Consider the following 14,081-nt stretch of genomic DNA (forward strand, 5'->3'; position numbering starts at 1 on the left):
CATTTTTCTCCTGTATTATTTGTTGGCTTCTCTGAATTTCTTCGACCACATTTGGCAACATTGTGATTTCAACTCTCCCAAAATCACATTGTCAGAAAACTCACACCGTTTCCAGATCTCATGAAAATATGTTATCTTATCTCTGATGATTGGATTGGCAAGAAACGGATTGGACTTATTGCAATGTTGGAAGTTTGCTAGTTCTTTCAAATGAGTCACATTTTGGGCTGCAGCACTCTCATCAGGGCCAGTGGCGCAATGGATAACGCGTCTGACTACGGATCAGAAGATTGTAGGTTCGACTCCTACCTGGCTCGAAGCGTTGCCGTGATCGTATAGTGGTTAGTACTCTGCGTTGTGGCCACAGCAACCCCGGTTCGAATCCGGGTCACGGCATGTCTTTTTTTGTTCCAATATTAACGCCAACTTCCCAAGGTGGAAAATTCTTTTCAGAGTTTTAGGAAAAAAAGCAACTCATGTTTCTCCTGTGTTATTTGTTGGCTTCTCTGAATTTCTTGGACCACATTTGGCAACATTGTGATTTCAACTCTCCCAAAATCACATTGTCAGAAAACTCACACCGTTTCCAGATCTCATGAAAATATGTTATCTCTGATGATTGGATTGGCAAGAAACGGATTGGACTTATTGCAATGTTGGAAGTTTGCTAGTTCTTTAAAATTAGTCACATTTTGGGCGGCAGCACTCTCATCAGGGCCAGTGGCGCAATGGATAACGCGTCTGACTACGGATCAGAAGATTGTAGGTTCGACTCCTACCTGGCTCGAAGCGTTGCCGTGATCGTATAGTGGTTAGTACTCTGTGTTGTGGCTGCAGCGACCCCGGTTCGAATCCTGGTCACGGCATGTCTTTTTTTGTTCCAATATTAACGCCAACTTCCCAAGGTGGAAAATTCTTTTCAGAGTTTTAGGAAAAAAAGCAACTCATGTTTCTCCTGTGTTATTTGTTGGCTTCTCTGAATTTCTTGGACCACATTTGGCAACATTGTGATTTCAACTCTCCCAAAATCACATTGTCAGAAAACTCACACCGTTTCCAGATCTCATGAAAATATGTTATCTCTGATGATTGGATTGGCAAGAAACGGATTGGACTTATTGCAATGTTGGAAGTTTGCTAGTTCTTTCAAATGAGTCACATTTTGGGCTGCAGCACTCTCATCAGGGCCAGTGGCGCAATGGATAACACGTCTGACTACGGATCAGGAGATTGTAGGTTCGACTCCTACCTGGCTCGAAGCGTTGCCGTGATCGTATAGTGGTTAGTACTCTGCGTTGTGGCCGCAGCAACCCCGGTTCGAATCCGGTTCACGGCATGTCTTTTTTTGTTCCAATATTAACGCCAACTTCCCAAGGTGGAAAATTCTTTTCAGAGTTTTAGGAAAAAAAGCAACTCATGTTTCTCCTGTGTTATTTGTTGGCTTCTCTGAATTTCTTGGACCACATTTGGCAACATTGTGATTTCAACTCTCCCAAAATCACATTGTCAGAAAACTCACTACGTTTCCAGATCTCATGAAAATATGTTATCTCTGATGATTGGATTGGCAAGAAACGGATTGGACTTATTGCAATGTTGGAAGTTTGCTAGTTCTTTAAAATGAGTCACATTTTGGGCTGCAGCACTCTCATCAGGGCCAGTGGCGCAATGGATAACGCGTCTGACTACGGATCAGAAGATTGTAGGTTCGACTCCTACCTGGCTCGAAGCGTTGCCGTGATCGTATAGTGGTTAGTACTCTGCGTTGTGGCCGCAGCAACCCCGGTTCGAATCCGGGTCACGGCATGTCTTTTTTTTGTTCCAATATTAACGCCAACTTCCCAAGGTGGAAAATTCTTTTCAGAGTTTTAGGAAAAAAAGCAACTCATGTTTCTCCTGTGTTATTTGTTGGCTTCTCTGAATTTCTTGGACCACATTTGGCAACATTGTGATTTCAACTCTCCCAAAATCACATTGTCAGAAAACTCACACCGTTTCCAGATCTCATGAAAATATGTTATCTCTGATGATTGGATTGGCAAGAAACGGATTGGACTTATTGCAATGTTGGAAGTTTGCTAGTTCTTTAAAATTAGTCACATTTTGGGCTGCAGCACTCTCATCAGGGCCAGTGGCGCAATGGATAACGCGTCTGACTACGGATCAGAAGATTGTAGGTTCGACTCCTACCTGGCTCGAAGCGTTGCCGTGATCGTATAGTGGTTAGTACTCTGCGTTGTGGCCGCAGCAACCCCGGTTCGAATCCGGGTCACGGCATGTCTTTTTTTGTTCCAATATTAACGCCAACTTCCCAAGGTGGAAAATTCTTTTCAGAGTTTTAGGAAAAAAAGCAACTCATGTTTCTCCTGTGTTATTTGTTGGCTTCTCTGAATTTCTTGAACCACATTTGGCAACATTGTGATTTCAACTCTCCCAAAATCACATTGTCAGAAAACTCACACCGTTTCCAGATCTCATGAAAATATGTTATCTCTGATGATTGGATTGGCAAGAAACGGATTGGACTTATTGCAATGTTGGAAGTTTGCTAGTTCTTTAAAATGAGTCACATTTTGGGCTGCAGCACTCTCATCAGGGCCAGTGGCGCAATGGATAACGCTTCTGACTACGGATCAGAAGATTGTAGGATCAACTCCTACCTGGCTCGAAGCGTTGCCGTGATCGTATAGTGGTTAGTACTCTGTGTTGTGGCCGCAGCAACCCTGGTTCGAATCCGGGTCACGACATGTCTTTTTTTGTTCCAATATTAACGCCAACTTCCCAAGGTGGAAAATTATTTTCAGAGTTTTAGGAAAAAAAGCAACTCATGTTTCTCCTGTGTTATTTGTTGGCTTCTCTGAATTTCTTGGACCACATTTGGCAACATTGTGATTTCAACTCTCCCAAAATCACATTGTCAGAAAACTCACACCGTTTCCAGATCTCATGAAAATATGTTATCTCTGATGATTGGATTGGCAAGAAACGGATTGGACTTATTGCAATGTTGGAAGTTTGCTAGTTTTTTAAAATGAGTCACATTTTGAACTGCAGCGCTCTCGTCAGGGCCAGTGGCGCAATGGATAACGCGTCTGACTACGGATCAGAAGATTGTAGGTTCGACTCCTACCTGGCTCGAAGCGTTGCCGTGATCGTATAGTGGTTAGTACTCTGCGTTGTGGCCGCAGCAACCCCGGTTCGAATCCGGGTCACGGCATGTCCTTTTTTGTTCCAATATTAACGCCAACTTCCCAAGGTGGAAAATTATTTTCAGAGTTTTAGGAAAAAAAGCAACTCATTTTTCTCCTGTATTATTTGTTGGCTTCTCTGAATTTCTTCGACCACATTTGGCAACATTGTGATTTCAACTCTCCCAAAATCACATTGTCAGAAAACTCACACCGTTTCCAGATCTCATGAAAATATGTTATCTTATCTCTGATGATTGGATTGGCAAGAAACGGATTGGACTTATTGCAATGTTGGAAGTTTGCTAGTTCTTTCAAATGAGTCACATTTTGGGCTGCAGCACTCTCATCAGGGCCAGTGGCGCAATGGATAACGCGTCTGACTACGGATCAGAAGATTGTAGGTTCGACTCCTACCTGGCTCGAAGCGTTGCCGTGATCGTATAGTGGTTAGTACTCTGCGTTGTGGCCGCAGCAACCCCGGTTCGAATCCGGTTCACGGCATGTCTTTTTTTGTTCCAATATTAACGCCAACTTCCCAAGGTGGAAAATTCTTTTCAGAGTTTTAGGAAAAAAAGCAACTCATGTTTCTCCTGTGTTATTTGTTGGCTTCTCTGAATTTCTTGGACCACATTTGGCAACATTGTGATTTCAACTCTCCCAAAATCACATTGTCAGAAAACTCACTACGTTTCCAGATCTCATGAAAATATGTTATCTCTGATGATTGGATTGGCAAGAAACGGATTGGACTTATTGCAATGTTGGAAGTTTGCTAGTTCTTTAAAATGAGTCACATTTTGGGCTGCAGCACTCTCATCAGGGCCAGTGGCGCAATGGATAACGCGTCTGACTACGGATCAGAAGATTGTAGGTTCGACTCCTACCTGGCTCGAAGCGTTGCCGTGATCGTATAGTGGTTAGTACTCTGCGTTGTGGCCGCAGCAACCCCGGTTCGAATCCGGGTCACGGCATGTCTTTTTTTTGTTCCAATATTAACGCCAACTTCCCAAGGTGGAAAATTCTTTTCAGAGTTTTAGGAAAAAAAGCAACTCATGTTTCTCCTGTGTTATTTGTTGGCTTCTCTGAATTTCTTGGACCACATTTGGCAACATTGTGATTTCAACTCTCCCAAAATCACATTGTCAGAAAACTCACACCGTTTCCAGATCTCATGAAAATATGTTATCTCTGATGATTGGATTGGCAAGAAACGGATTGGACTTATTGCAATGTTGGAAGTTTGCTAGTTCTTTAAAATTAGTCACATTTTGGGCTGCAGCACTCTCATCAGGGCCAGTGGCGCAATGGGTAACGCGTCTGACTACGGATCAGAAGATTGTAGGTTCGACTCCTACCTGGCTCGAAGCGTTGCCGTGATCGTATAGTGGTTAGTACTCTGCGTTGTGGCCGCAGCAACCCCGGTTCGAATCCGGGTCACGGCATGTCTTTTTTTGTTCCAATATTAACGCCAACTTCCCAAGGTGGAAAATTCTTTTCAGAGTTTTAGGAAAAAAAGCAACTCATGTTTCTCCTGTGTTATTTGTTGGCTTCTCTGAATTTCTTGGACCACATTTGGCAACATTGTGATTTCAACTCTCCCAAAATCACATTGTCAGAAAACTCACACCGTTTCCAGATCTCATGAAAATATGTTATCTCTGATGATTGGATTGGCAAGAAACGGATTGGACTTATTGCAATGTTGGAAGTTTGCTAGTTCTTTAAAATTAGTCACATTTTGGGCTGCAGCACTCTCATCAGGGCCAGTGGCGCAATGGATAACGCGTCTGACTACGGATCAGAAGATTGTAGGTTCGACTCCTACCTGGCTCGAAGTGTTGCGGTGATCGTATAGTGGTTAGTACTCTGCGTTGTGGCCGCAGCAACCCTGGTTCGAATCCGGGTCACGGCATGTCCTTTTTTGTTCCAATATTAACGCCAACTTCCCAAGGTGGAAAATTATTTTCAGAGTTTTAGGAAAAAAAGCAACTCATTTTTCTCCTGTATTATTTGTTGGCTTCTCTGAATTTCTTCGACCACATTTGGCAACATTGTGATTTCAACTCTCCCAAAATCACATTGTCAGAAAACTCACACCGTTTCCAGATCTCATGAAAATATGTTATCTTATCTCTGATGATTGGATTGGCAAGAAACGGATTGGACTTATTGCAATGTTGGAAGTTTGCTAGTTCTTTCAAATGAGTCACATTTTGGGCTGCAGCACTCTCATCAGGGCCAGTGGCGCAATGGATAACGCGTCTGACTACGGATCAGAAGATTGTAGGTTCGACTCCTACCTGGCTCGAAGCGTTGCCGTGATCGTATAGTGGTTAGTACTCTGCGTTGTGGCCGCAGCAACCCCGGTTCGAATCCAAGTCACGGCATGTCTTTTTTTGTTCCAATATTAACGCCAACTTCCCAAGGTGGAAAATTCTTTTCAGAGTTTTAGGAAAAAAAGCAACTCATGTTTCTCCTGTGTTATTTGTTGGCTTCTCTGAATTTCTTGGACCACATTTGGCAACATTGTGATTTCAACTCTCCCAAAATCACATTGTCAGAAAACTCACACCGTTTCCAGATCTCATGAAAATATGTTATCTCTGATGATTGGATTGGCAAGAAATGGATTGGACTTATTGCAATGTTGGAAGTTTGCTAGTTCTTTAAAATGAGTCACATTTTGGGCTGCAGCACTCTCATCAGGGCCAGTGGCGCAATGGATAACGCTTCTGACTACGGATCAGAAGATTGTAGGATCAACTCCTACCTGGCTCGAAGCGTTGCCGTCATCGTATAGTGGTTAGTACTCTGTGTTGTGGCAGCAGCAACCCCGGTTCGAATCCGGGTCACGGCATGTCTTTTTTTGTTCCAATATTAACGCCAACTTCCCAAGGTGGAAAATTCTTTTCAGAGTTTTAGGAAAAAAAGCAACTCATGTTTCTCCTGTGTTATTTGTTGGCTTCTCTGAATTTCTTGGACCACATTTGGCAACATTGTGATTTCAACTCTCCCAAAATCACATTGTCAGAAAACTCACTACGTTTCCAGATCTCATGAAAATATGTTATCTCTGATGATTGGATTGGCAAGAAACGGATTGGACTTATTGCAATGTTGGAAGTTTGCTAGTTCTTTAAAATGAGTCACATTTTGGGCTGCAGCACTCTCATCAGGGCCAGTGGCGCAATGGATAACGCGTCTGACTACGGATCAGAAGATTGTAGGTTCGACTCCTACCTGGCTCGAAGCGTTGCCGTGATCGTATAGTGGTTAGTACTCTGCGTTGTGGCCACAGCAACCCCGGTTCGAATCCGGGTCACGGCATGTCTTTTTTTGTTCCAATATTAACGCCAACTTCCCAAGGTGGAAAATTCTTTTCAGAGTTTTAGGAAAAAAAGCAACTCATGTTTCTCCTGTGTTATTTGTTGGCTTCTCTGAATTTCTTGGACCACATTTGGCAACATTGTGATTTCAACTCTCCCAAAATCACATTGTCAGAAAACTCACACCGTTTCCAGATCTCATGAAAATATGTTATCTCTGATGATTGGATTGGCAAGAAACGGATTGGACTTATTGCAATGTTGGAAGTTTGCTAGTTCTTTAAAATTAGTCACATTTTGGGCGGCAGCACTCTCATCAGGGCCAGTGGCGCAATGGATAACGCGTCTGACTACGGATCAGAAGATTGTAGGTTCGACTCCTACCTGGCTCGAAGCGTTGCCGTGATCGTATAGTGGTTAGTACTCTGTGTTGTGGCCGCAGCGACCCCGGTTCGAATCCTGGTCACGGCATGTCTTTTTTTGTTCCAATATTAACGCCAACTTCCCAAGGTGGAAAATTCTTTTCAGAGTTTTAGGAAAAAAAGCAACTCATGTTTCTCCTGTGTTATTTGTTGGCTTCTCTGAATTTCTTGGACCACATTTGGCAACATTGTGATTTCAACTCTCCCAAAATCACATTGTCAGAAAACTCACACCGTTTCCAGATCTCATGAAAATATGTTATCTCTGATGATTGGATTGGCAAGAAACGGATTGGACTTATTGCAATGTTGGAAGTTTGCTAGTTCTTTCAAATGAGTCACATTTTGGGCTGCAGCACTCTCATCAGGGCCAGTGGCGCAAGGGATAACACGTCTGACTACGGATCAGGAGATTGTAGGTTCGACTCCTACCTGGCTCGAAGCGTTGCCGTGATCGTATAGTGGTTAGTACTCTGCGTTGTGGCCGCAGCAACCCCGGTTCGAATCCGGTTCACGGCATGTCTTTTTTTGTTCCAATATTAACGCCAACTTCCCAAGGTGGAAAATTCTTTTCAGAGTTTTAGGAAAAAAAGCAACTCATGTTTCTCCTGTGTTATTTGTTGGCTTCTCTGAATTTCTTGGACCACATTTGGCAACATTGTGATTTCAACTCTCCCAAAATCACATTGTCAGAAAACTCACACCGTTTCCAGATCTCATGAAAATATGTTATCTCTGATGATTGGATTGGCAAGAAACGGATTGGACTTATTGCAATGTTGGAAGTTTGCTAGTTCTTTAAAATTAGTCACATTTTGGGCTGCAGCACTCTCATCAGGGCCAGTGGCGCAATGGATAACGCGTCTGACTACGGATCAGAAGATTGTAGGTTCGACTCCTACCTGGCTCAAAGCGTTGCCGTGATCGTATAGTGGTTAGTACTCTGCGTTGTGGCCGCAGCAACCCCGGTTCGAATCCGGGTCACGGCATGTCTTTTTTTGTTCCAATATTAACGCCAACTTCCCAAGGTGGAAAATTCTTTTCAGAGTTTTAGGAAAAAAAGCAACTCATGTTTCTCCTGTGTTATTTGTTGGCTTCTCTGAATTTCTTGGACCACATTTGGCAACATTGTGATTTCAACTCTCCCAAAATCACATTGTCAGAAAACTCACACCGTTTCCAGATCTCATGAAAATATGTTATCTCTGATGATTGGATTGGCAAGAAACGGATTGGACTTATTGCAATGTTGGAAGTTTGCTAGTTTTTTAAAATGAGTCACATTTTGAACTGCAGCGCTCTCGTCAGGGCCAGTGGCGCAATGGATAACGCGTCTGACTACGGATCAGAAGATTGTAGGTTCGACTCCTACCTGGCTCGAAGTGTTGCCGTGATCGTATAGTGGTTAGTACTCTGCGTTGTGGCCGCAGCAACCCCGGTTCGAATCCGGGTCACGGCATGTCCTTTTTTGTTCCAATATTAACGCCAACTTCCCAAGGTGGAAAATTATTTTCAGAGTTTTAGGAAAAAAAGCAACTCATTTTTCTCCTGTATTATTTGTTGGCTTCTCTGAATTTCTTCGACCACATTTGGCAACATTGTGATTTCAACTCTCCCAAAATCACATTGTCAGAAAACTCACACCGTTTCCAGATCTCATGAAAATATGTTATCTCTGATGATTGGATTGGCAAGAAACGGATTGGACTTATTGCAATGTTGGAAGTTTGCTAGTTCTTTAAAATGAGTCACATTTTGGGCTGCAGCACTCTCATCAGGGCCAGTGGCGCAATGGATAATGCGTCTGACTACGGATCAGAAGATTGTAGGTTCGACTCCTACCTGGCTCGAAGCGTTGCCGTGATCGTATAGTGGTTAGTACTCTGCGTTGTGGCCGCAGCAACCTTGGTTCGAATCCGGGTCACGGCATGTCTTTTTTTGTTCCAATATTAACGCCAACTTCCCAAGGTGGAAAATTCTTTTCAGAGTTTTAGGAAAAAAAGCAACTCATGTTTCTCCTGTGTTATTTGTTGGCTTCTCTGAATTTCTTGAACCACATTTGGCAACATTGTGATTTCAACTCTCCCAAAATCACATTGTCAGAAAACTCACACCGTTTCCAGATCTCATGAAAATATGTTATCTCTGATGATTGGATTGGCAAGAAACGGATTGGACTTATTGCAATGTTGGAAGTTTGCTAGTTCTTTAAAATGAGTCACATTTTGGGCTGCAGCACTCTCATCAGGGCCAGTGGCGCAATGGATAACGCTTCTGACTACGGATCAGAAGATTGTAGGATCAACTCCTACCTGGCTCGAAGCGTTGCCGTGATCGTATAGTGGTTAGTACTCTGTGTTGTGGCCGCAGCAACCCCGGTTCGAATCCGGGTCACGGCATGTCTTTTTTTGTTCCAATATTAACGCCAACTTCCCAAGGTGGAAAATTCTTTTCAGAGTTTTAGGAAAAAAAGCAACTCATGTTTCTCCTGTGTTATTTGTTGGCTTCTCTGAATTTCTTGGACCACATTTGGCAACATTGTGATTTCAACTCTCCCAAAATCACATTGTCAGAAAACTCACACCGTTTCCAGATCTCATGAAAATATGTTATCTCTGATGATTGGATTGGCAAGAAACGGATTGGACTTATTGCAATGTTGGAAGTTTGCTAGTTCTTTAAAATTAGTCACATTTTGGGCGGCAGCACTCTCATCAGGGCAAGTGGCGCAATGGATAACGCGTCTGACTACGGATCAGAAGATTGTAGGTTCGACTCCTACCTGGCTCGAAGCGTTGCCGTGATCGTATACTGGTTAGTACTCTGTGTTGTGGCCGCAGCGACCCCGGTTCGAATCCTGGTCACGGCATGTCTTTTTTTGTTCCAATATTAACGCCAATTTCCCAAGGTGGAAAATTCTTTTCAGAGTTTTAGGAAAAAAAGCAACTCATGTTTCTCCTGTGTTATTTGTTGGCTTCTCTGAATTTCTTGGACCACATTTGGCAACATTGTGATTTCAACTCTCCCAAAATCACATTGTCAGAAAACTCACACCGTTTCCAGATCTCATGAAAATATGTTATCTCTGATGATTGGATTGGCAAGAAACGGATTGGACTTATTGCAATGTTGGAAGTTTGCTAGTTCTTTAAAATGAGTCACATTTTGGGCTGCAGCACTCTCATCAGGGCCAGTGGCGCAATGGATAACACGTCTGACTACGGATCAGGAGATTGTAGGTTCGACTCCTACCTGGCTCGAAGCGTTGCCGTGATCGTATAGTGGTTAGTACTCTGCGTTGTGGCCGCAGCAACCCCGGTTCGAATCCGGGTCACGGCATGTCTTTTTTTTGTTCCAATATTAACGCAAACTTCCCAAGGTGGAAAATTCTTTTCAGAGTTTTAGGAAAAAAAGCAACTCATGTTTCTCCTGTGTTATTTGTTGGCTTCTCTGAATTTCTTGGACCACATTTGGCAACATTGTGATTTCAACTCTCCCAAAATCACATTGTCAGAAAACTCACACCGTTTCCAGATCTCATGAAAATATGTTATCTCTGATGATTGGATTGGCAAGAAACGGATTGGACTTATTGCAATGTTGGAAGTTTGCTAGTTCTTTAAAATGAGTCACATTTTGGGCTGCAGCACTCTCATCAGGGCCAGTGGCGCAATGGATAATGCGTCTGACTACGGATCAGAAGATTGTAGGTTCGACTCCTACCTGGCTCGAAGCGTTGCCGTGATCGTATAGTGGTTAGTACTCTGCGTTGTGGCCGCAGCAACCTTGGTTCGAATCCGGGTCACGGCATGTCTTTTTTTGTTCCAATATTAACGCCAACTTCCCAAGGTGGAAAATTCTTTTCAGAGTTTTAGGAAAAAAAGCAACTCATGTTTCTCCTGTGTTATTTGTTGGCTTCTCTGAATTTCTTGGACCACATTTGGCAACATTGTGATTTCAACTCTCCCAAAATCACATTGTCAGAAAACTCACACCGTTTCCAGATCTCATGAAAATATGTTATCTCTGATGATTGGATTGGCAAGAAACGGATTGGACTTATTGCAATGTTGGAAGTTTGCTAGTTCTTTAAAATTAGTCACATTTTGGGCGGCAGCACTCTCATCAGGGCCAGTGGCGCAATGGATAACGCGTCTGACTACGGATCAGAAGATTGTAGGTTCGACTCCTACCTGGCTCGAAGCGTTGCTGTGATCGTATAGTGGTTAGTACTCTGCGTTGTGGCCGCAGCAACCCCGGTTCGAATCCGGGTCACGGCATGTCTTTTTTTGTTCCAATATTAACGCCAACTTCCCAAGGTGGAAAATTATTTTCAGAGTTTTAGGAAAAAAAGCAACTCATGTTTCTCCTGTGTTATTTGTTGGCTTCTCTGAATTTCTTGAACCACATTTGGCAACATTGTGATTTCAACTCTCCCAAAATCACATTGTCAGAAAACTCACACCGTTTCCAGATCTCATGAAAATATGTTATCTCTGATGATTGGATTGGCAAGAAACGGATTGGACTTATTGCAATGTTGGAAGTTTGCTAGTTCTTTAAAATGAGTCACATTTTGGGCTGCAGCACTCTCATCAGGGCCAGTGGCGCAATGGATAACGCTTCTGACTACGGATCAGAAGATTGTAGGATCAACTCCTACCTGGCTCGAAGCGTTGCCGTGATCGTATAGTGGTTAGTACTCTGTGTTGTGGCCGCAGCAACCCCGGTTCGAATCCGGGTCACGGCATGTCTTTTTTTGTTCCAATATTAACGCCAACTTCCCAAGGTGGAAAATTCTTTTCAGAGTTTTAGGAAAAAAAGCAACTCATGTTTCTCCTGTGTTATTTGTTGGCTTCTCTGAATTTCTTGGACCACATTTGGCAACATTGTGATTTCAACTCTCCCAAAATCACATTGTCAGAAAACTCACACCGTTTCCAGATCTCATGAAAATATGTTATCTCTGATGATTGGATTGGCAAGAAACGGATTGGACTTATTGCAATGTTGGAAGTTTGCTAGTTCTTTAAAATGAGTCACATTTTGGGCTGCAGCACTCTCATCAGGGCCAGTGGCGCAATGGATAACGCGTCTGACTACGGATCAGAAGATTGTAGGTTCGACTCCTACCTGGCTCGAAGCGTTGCCGTGATCGTATAGTGGTTAGTACTCTGCGTTGTGGCCGCAGCAACCTCGGTTCGAATCCGGGTCACGGCATATCTTTTTTTGTTCCAATATTAACGCCAACTTCCCAAGGTGGAAAATTCTTTTCAGAGTTTTAGGAAAAAAAGCAACTCATGTTTCTCCTGTGTTATTTGTTGGCTTCTCTGAATTTCTTGGACCACATTTGGCAACATTGTGATTTCAACTCTCCCAAAATCACATTGTCAGAAAACTCACACCGTTTCCAGATCTCATGAAAATATGTTATCTCTGAAGATTGGATTGGCAAGAAACGGATTGGACTTATTGCAATGTTGGAAGTTTGCTAGTTCTTTAAAATTAGTCACATTTTGGGCGGCAGCACTCTCATCAGGGCCAGTGGCGCAATGGATAACGCGTCTGACTACGGATCAGAAGATTGTAGGTTCGACTCCTACCTGGCTCAAAGCGTTGCCGTGATCGTATAGTGGTTAGTACTCTGCGTTGTGGCCGCAGCAACCCCGGTTCGAATCCGGGTCACGGCATGTCTTTTTTTGTTCCAATATTAACGCCAACTTCCCAAGGTGGAAAATTCTTTTCAGAGTTTTAGGAAAAAAAGCAACTCATGTTTCTCCTGTGTTATTTGTTGGCTTCTCTGAATTTCTTGGACCACATTTGGCAACATTGTGATTTCAACTCTCCCAAAATCACATTGTCAGAAAACTCACACCGTTTCCAGATCTCATGAAAATATGTTATCTCTGATGATTGGATTGGCAAGAAACGGATTGGACTTATTGCAATGTTGGAAGTTTGCTAGTTTTTTAAAATGAGTCACATTTTGAACTGCAGCGCTCTCGTCAGGGCCAGTGGCGCAATGGATAACGCGTCTGACTACGGATCAGAAGATTGTAGGTTCGACTCCTACCTGGCTCGAAGTGTTGCCGTGATCGTATAGTGGTTAGTACTCTGCGTTGTGGCCGCAGCAACCCCGGTTCGAATCCGGGTCACGGCATGTCCTTTTTTGTTCCAATATTAACGCCAACTTCCCAAGGTGGAAAATTATTTTCAGAGTTTTAGGAAAAAAAGCAACTCATTTTTCTCCTGTATTATTTGTTGGCTTCTCTGAATTTCTTCGACCACATTTGGCAACATTGTGATTTCAACTCTCCCAAAATCACATTGTCAGAAAACTCACACCGTTTCCAGATCTCATGAAAATATGTTATCTTATCTCTGATGATTGGATTGGCAAGAAACGGATTGGACTTATTGCAATGTTGGAAGTTTGCTAGTTCTTTCAAATGAGTCACATTTTGGGCTGCAGCACTCTCATCAGGGCCAGTGGCGCAATGGATAACGCGTCTGACTACGGATCAGAAGATTGTAGGTTCGACTCCTACCTGGCTCGAAGCGTTGCCGTGATCGTATAGTGGTTAGTACTCTGCGTTGTGGCCGCAGCAACCCCGGTTCGAATCCGGGTCACGGCATGTCTTTTTTTGTTCCAATATTAACGCCAACTTCCCAAGGTGGAAAATTCTTTTCAGAGTTTTAGGAAAAAAAGCAACTCATGTTTCTCCTGTGTTATTTGTTGGCTTCTCTGAATTTCTTGGACCACATTTGGCAACATTGTGATTTCAACTCTCCCAAAATCACATTGTCAGAAAACTCACACCGTTTCCAGATCTCATGAAAATATGTTATCTCTGATGATTGGATTGGCAAGAAACGGATTGGACTTATTGCAATGTTGGAAGTTTGCTAGTTCTTTAAAATGAGTCACATTTTGGGCTGCAGCACTCTCATCAGGGCCAGTGGCGCAATGGATAACGCGTCTGACTACGGATCAGAAGATTGTAGGTTCGACTCCTACCTGGCTCGAAGCGTTGCCGTGATCGTATAGTGGTTAGTACTCTGCGTTGTGGCCACAGCAACCCCGGTTCGAATCCGGGTCACGGCATGTCTTTTTTTGTTCCAATATTAACGCCAACTTCCCA

General features: G+C 43.2%; 37 non-coding genes across 37 annotated transcripts; all 37 read left to right on the forward strand.

The window, feature by feature from the left end:
• Nucleotides 1-244: 244 nt before the first annotated feature.
• TRNAR-ACG (transfer RNA arginine (anticodon ACG)) lies at nucleotides 245-317 on the forward strand. The gene has a single exon. It is a non-coding gene; the product is annotated as a tRNA-Arg (tRNA).
• Nucleotides 318-714: 397 nt separating this feature from the next.
• On the forward strand, nucleotides 715-787 carry TRNAR-ACG (transfer RNA arginine (anticodon ACG)). Its single transcript has one exon. It is a non-coding gene; the product is annotated as a tRNA-Arg (tRNA).
• Nucleotides 788-1,654: 867 nt separating this feature from the next.
• On the forward strand, nucleotides 1,655-1,727 carry TRNAR-ACG (transfer RNA arginine (anticodon ACG)). The gene has a single exon. It is a non-coding gene; the product is annotated as a tRNA-Arg (tRNA).
• Nucleotides 1,728-1,734: 7 nt separating this feature from the next.
• On the forward strand, nucleotides 1,735-1,806 carry TRNAH-GUG (transfer RNA histidin (anticodon GUG)). The gene has a single exon. It is a non-coding gene; the product is annotated as a tRNA-His (tRNA).
• Nucleotides 1,807-2,125: 319 nt separating this feature from the next.
• Nucleotides 2,126-2,198, forward strand: TRNAR-ACG (transfer RNA arginine (anticodon ACG)). Its single transcript has one exon. It is a non-coding gene; the product is annotated as a tRNA-Arg (tRNA).
• Nucleotides 2,199-2,205: 7 nt separating this feature from the next.
• On the forward strand, nucleotides 2,206-2,277 carry TRNAH-GUG (transfer RNA histidin (anticodon GUG)). Its single transcript has one exon. It is a non-coding gene; the product is annotated as a tRNA-His (tRNA).
• A 788-nt stretch (nucleotides 2,278-3,065) lies between these two features.
• TRNAR-ACG (transfer RNA arginine (anticodon ACG)) lies at nucleotides 3,066-3,138 on the forward strand. Its single transcript has one exon. It is a non-coding gene; the product is annotated as a tRNA-Arg (tRNA).
• Nucleotides 3,139-3,145: 7 nt separating this feature from the next.
• Nucleotides 3,146-3,217, forward strand: TRNAH-GUG (transfer RNA histidin (anticodon GUG)). Its single transcript has one exon. It is a non-coding gene; the product is annotated as a tRNA-His (tRNA).
• Nucleotides 3,218-3,540: 323 nt separating this feature from the next.
• On the forward strand, nucleotides 3,541-3,613 carry TRNAR-ACG (transfer RNA arginine (anticodon ACG)). Its single transcript has one exon. It is a non-coding gene; the product is annotated as a tRNA-Arg (tRNA).
• A 397-nt stretch (nucleotides 3,614-4,010) lies between these two features.
• On the forward strand, nucleotides 4,011-4,083 carry TRNAR-ACG (transfer RNA arginine (anticodon ACG)). Its single transcript has one exon. It is a non-coding gene; the product is annotated as a tRNA-Arg (tRNA).
• Nucleotides 4,084-4,090: 7 nt separating this feature from the next.
• On the forward strand, nucleotides 4,091-4,162 carry TRNAH-GUG (transfer RNA histidin (anticodon GUG)). Its single transcript has one exon. It is a non-coding gene; the product is annotated as a tRNA-His (tRNA).
• Nucleotides 4,163-4,481: 319 nt separating this feature from the next.
• On the forward strand, nucleotides 4,482-4,554 carry TRNAR-ACG (transfer RNA arginine (anticodon ACG)). The gene has a single exon. It is a non-coding gene; the product is annotated as a tRNA-Arg (tRNA).
• A 7-nt stretch (nucleotides 4,555-4,561) lies between these two features.
• Nucleotides 4,562-4,633, forward strand: TRNAH-GUG (transfer RNA histidin (anticodon GUG)). The gene has a single exon. It is a non-coding gene; the product is annotated as a tRNA-His (tRNA).
• Nucleotides 4,634-4,951: 318 nt separating this feature from the next.
• TRNAR-ACG (transfer RNA arginine (anticodon ACG)) lies at nucleotides 4,952-5,024 on the forward strand. The gene has a single exon. It is a non-coding gene; the product is annotated as a tRNA-Arg (tRNA).
• A 402-nt stretch (nucleotides 5,025-5,426) lies between these two features.
• On the forward strand, nucleotides 5,427-5,499 carry TRNAR-ACG (transfer RNA arginine (anticodon ACG)). The gene has a single exon. It is a non-coding gene; the product is annotated as a tRNA-Arg (tRNA).
• Nucleotides 5,500-6,366: 867 nt separating this feature from the next.
• On the forward strand, nucleotides 6,367-6,439 carry TRNAR-ACG (transfer RNA arginine (anticodon ACG)). The gene has a single exon. It is a non-coding gene; the product is annotated as a tRNA-Arg (tRNA).
• A 397-nt stretch (nucleotides 6,440-6,836) lies between these two features.
• TRNAR-ACG (transfer RNA arginine (anticodon ACG)) lies at nucleotides 6,837-6,909 on the forward strand. The gene has a single exon. It is a non-coding gene; the product is annotated as a tRNA-Arg (tRNA).
• An 867-nt stretch (nucleotides 6,910-7,776) lies between these two features.
• On the forward strand, nucleotides 7,777-7,849 carry TRNAR-ACG (transfer RNA arginine (anticodon ACG)). Its single transcript has one exon. It is a non-coding gene; the product is annotated as a tRNA-Arg (tRNA).
• A 7-nt stretch (nucleotides 7,850-7,856) lies between these two features.
• On the forward strand, nucleotides 7,857-7,928 carry TRNAH-GUG (transfer RNA histidin (anticodon GUG)). The gene has a single exon. It is a non-coding gene; the product is annotated as a tRNA-His (tRNA).
• Nucleotides 7,929-8,246: 318 nt separating this feature from the next.
• Nucleotides 8,247-8,319, forward strand: TRNAR-ACG (transfer RNA arginine (anticodon ACG)). The gene has a single exon. It is a non-coding gene; the product is annotated as a tRNA-Arg (tRNA).
• Nucleotides 8,320-8,326: 7 nt separating this feature from the next.
• On the forward strand, nucleotides 8,327-8,398 carry TRNAH-GUG (transfer RNA histidin (anticodon GUG)). Its single transcript has one exon. It is a non-coding gene; the product is annotated as a tRNA-His (tRNA).
• Nucleotides 8,399-8,796: 398 nt separating this feature from the next.
• TRNAH-GUG (transfer RNA histidin (anticodon GUG)) lies at nucleotides 8,797-8,868 on the forward strand. Its single transcript has one exon. It is a non-coding gene; the product is annotated as a tRNA-His (tRNA).
• Nucleotides 8,869-9,266: 398 nt separating this feature from the next.
• Nucleotides 9,267-9,338, forward strand: TRNAH-GUG (transfer RNA histidin (anticodon GUG)). The gene has a single exon. It is a non-coding gene; the product is annotated as a tRNA-His (tRNA).
• An 868-nt stretch (nucleotides 9,339-10,206) lies between these two features.
• Nucleotides 10,207-10,278, forward strand: TRNAH-GUG (transfer RNA histidin (anticodon GUG)). The gene has a single exon. It is a non-coding gene; the product is annotated as a tRNA-His (tRNA).
• A 399-nt stretch (nucleotides 10,279-10,677) lies between these two features.
• On the forward strand, nucleotides 10,678-10,749 carry TRNAH-GUG (transfer RNA histidin (anticodon GUG)). The gene has a single exon. It is a non-coding gene; the product is annotated as a tRNA-His (tRNA).
• Nucleotides 10,750-11,067: 318 nt separating this feature from the next.
• Nucleotides 11,068-11,140, forward strand: TRNAR-ACG (transfer RNA arginine (anticodon ACG)). The gene has a single exon. It is a non-coding gene; the product is annotated as a tRNA-Arg (tRNA).
• Nucleotides 11,141-11,147: 7 nt separating this feature from the next.
• TRNAH-GUG (transfer RNA histidin (anticodon GUG)) lies at nucleotides 11,148-11,219 on the forward strand. Its single transcript has one exon. It is a non-coding gene; the product is annotated as a tRNA-His (tRNA).
• Nucleotides 11,220-11,617: 398 nt separating this feature from the next.
• TRNAH-GUG (transfer RNA histidin (anticodon GUG)) lies at nucleotides 11,618-11,689 on the forward strand. Its single transcript has one exon. It is a non-coding gene; the product is annotated as a tRNA-His (tRNA).
• A 318-nt stretch (nucleotides 11,690-12,007) lies between these two features.
• TRNAR-ACG (transfer RNA arginine (anticodon ACG)) lies at nucleotides 12,008-12,080 on the forward strand. Its single transcript has one exon. It is a non-coding gene; the product is annotated as a tRNA-Arg (tRNA).
• Nucleotides 12,081-12,087: 7 nt separating this feature from the next.
• On the forward strand, nucleotides 12,088-12,159 carry TRNAH-GUG (transfer RNA histidin (anticodon GUG)). The gene has a single exon. It is a non-coding gene; the product is annotated as a tRNA-His (tRNA).
• Nucleotides 12,160-12,477: 318 nt separating this feature from the next.
• TRNAR-ACG (transfer RNA arginine (anticodon ACG)) lies at nucleotides 12,478-12,550 on the forward strand. Its single transcript has one exon. It is a non-coding gene; the product is annotated as a tRNA-Arg (tRNA).
• A 7-nt stretch (nucleotides 12,551-12,557) lies between these two features.
• On the forward strand, nucleotides 12,558-12,629 carry TRNAH-GUG (transfer RNA histidin (anticodon GUG)). The gene has a single exon. It is a non-coding gene; the product is annotated as a tRNA-His (tRNA).
• A 318-nt stretch (nucleotides 12,630-12,947) lies between these two features.
• On the forward strand, nucleotides 12,948-13,020 carry TRNAR-ACG (transfer RNA arginine (anticodon ACG)). Its single transcript has one exon. It is a non-coding gene; the product is annotated as a tRNA-Arg (tRNA).
• Nucleotides 13,021-13,027: 7 nt separating this feature from the next.
• TRNAH-GUG (transfer RNA histidin (anticodon GUG)) lies at nucleotides 13,028-13,099 on the forward strand. Its single transcript has one exon. It is a non-coding gene; the product is annotated as a tRNA-His (tRNA).
• A 323-nt stretch (nucleotides 13,100-13,422) lies between these two features.
• TRNAR-ACG (transfer RNA arginine (anticodon ACG)) lies at nucleotides 13,423-13,495 on the forward strand. Its single transcript has one exon. It is a non-coding gene; the product is annotated as a tRNA-Arg (tRNA).
• A 7-nt stretch (nucleotides 13,496-13,502) lies between these two features.
• TRNAH-GUG (transfer RNA histidin (anticodon GUG)) lies at nucleotides 13,503-13,574 on the forward strand. Its single transcript has one exon. It is a non-coding gene; the product is annotated as a tRNA-His (tRNA).
• Nucleotides 13,575-13,892: 318 nt separating this feature from the next.
• Nucleotides 13,893-13,965, forward strand: TRNAR-ACG (transfer RNA arginine (anticodon ACG)). Its single transcript has one exon. It is a non-coding gene; the product is annotated as a tRNA-Arg (tRNA).
• The last annotated feature ends 116 nt before the right edge of the window (nucleotides 13,966-14,081 follow it).

Source organism: Engystomops pustulosus, chromosome 4 (assembly GCF_040894005.1).
Source record: "Engystomops pustulosus chromosome 4, aEngPut4.maternal, whole genome shotgun sequence".
NCBI classification, from domain to species: domain Eukaryota; kingdom Metazoa; phylum Chordata; class Amphibia; order Anura; family Leptodactylidae; genus Engystomops; species Engystomops pustulosus.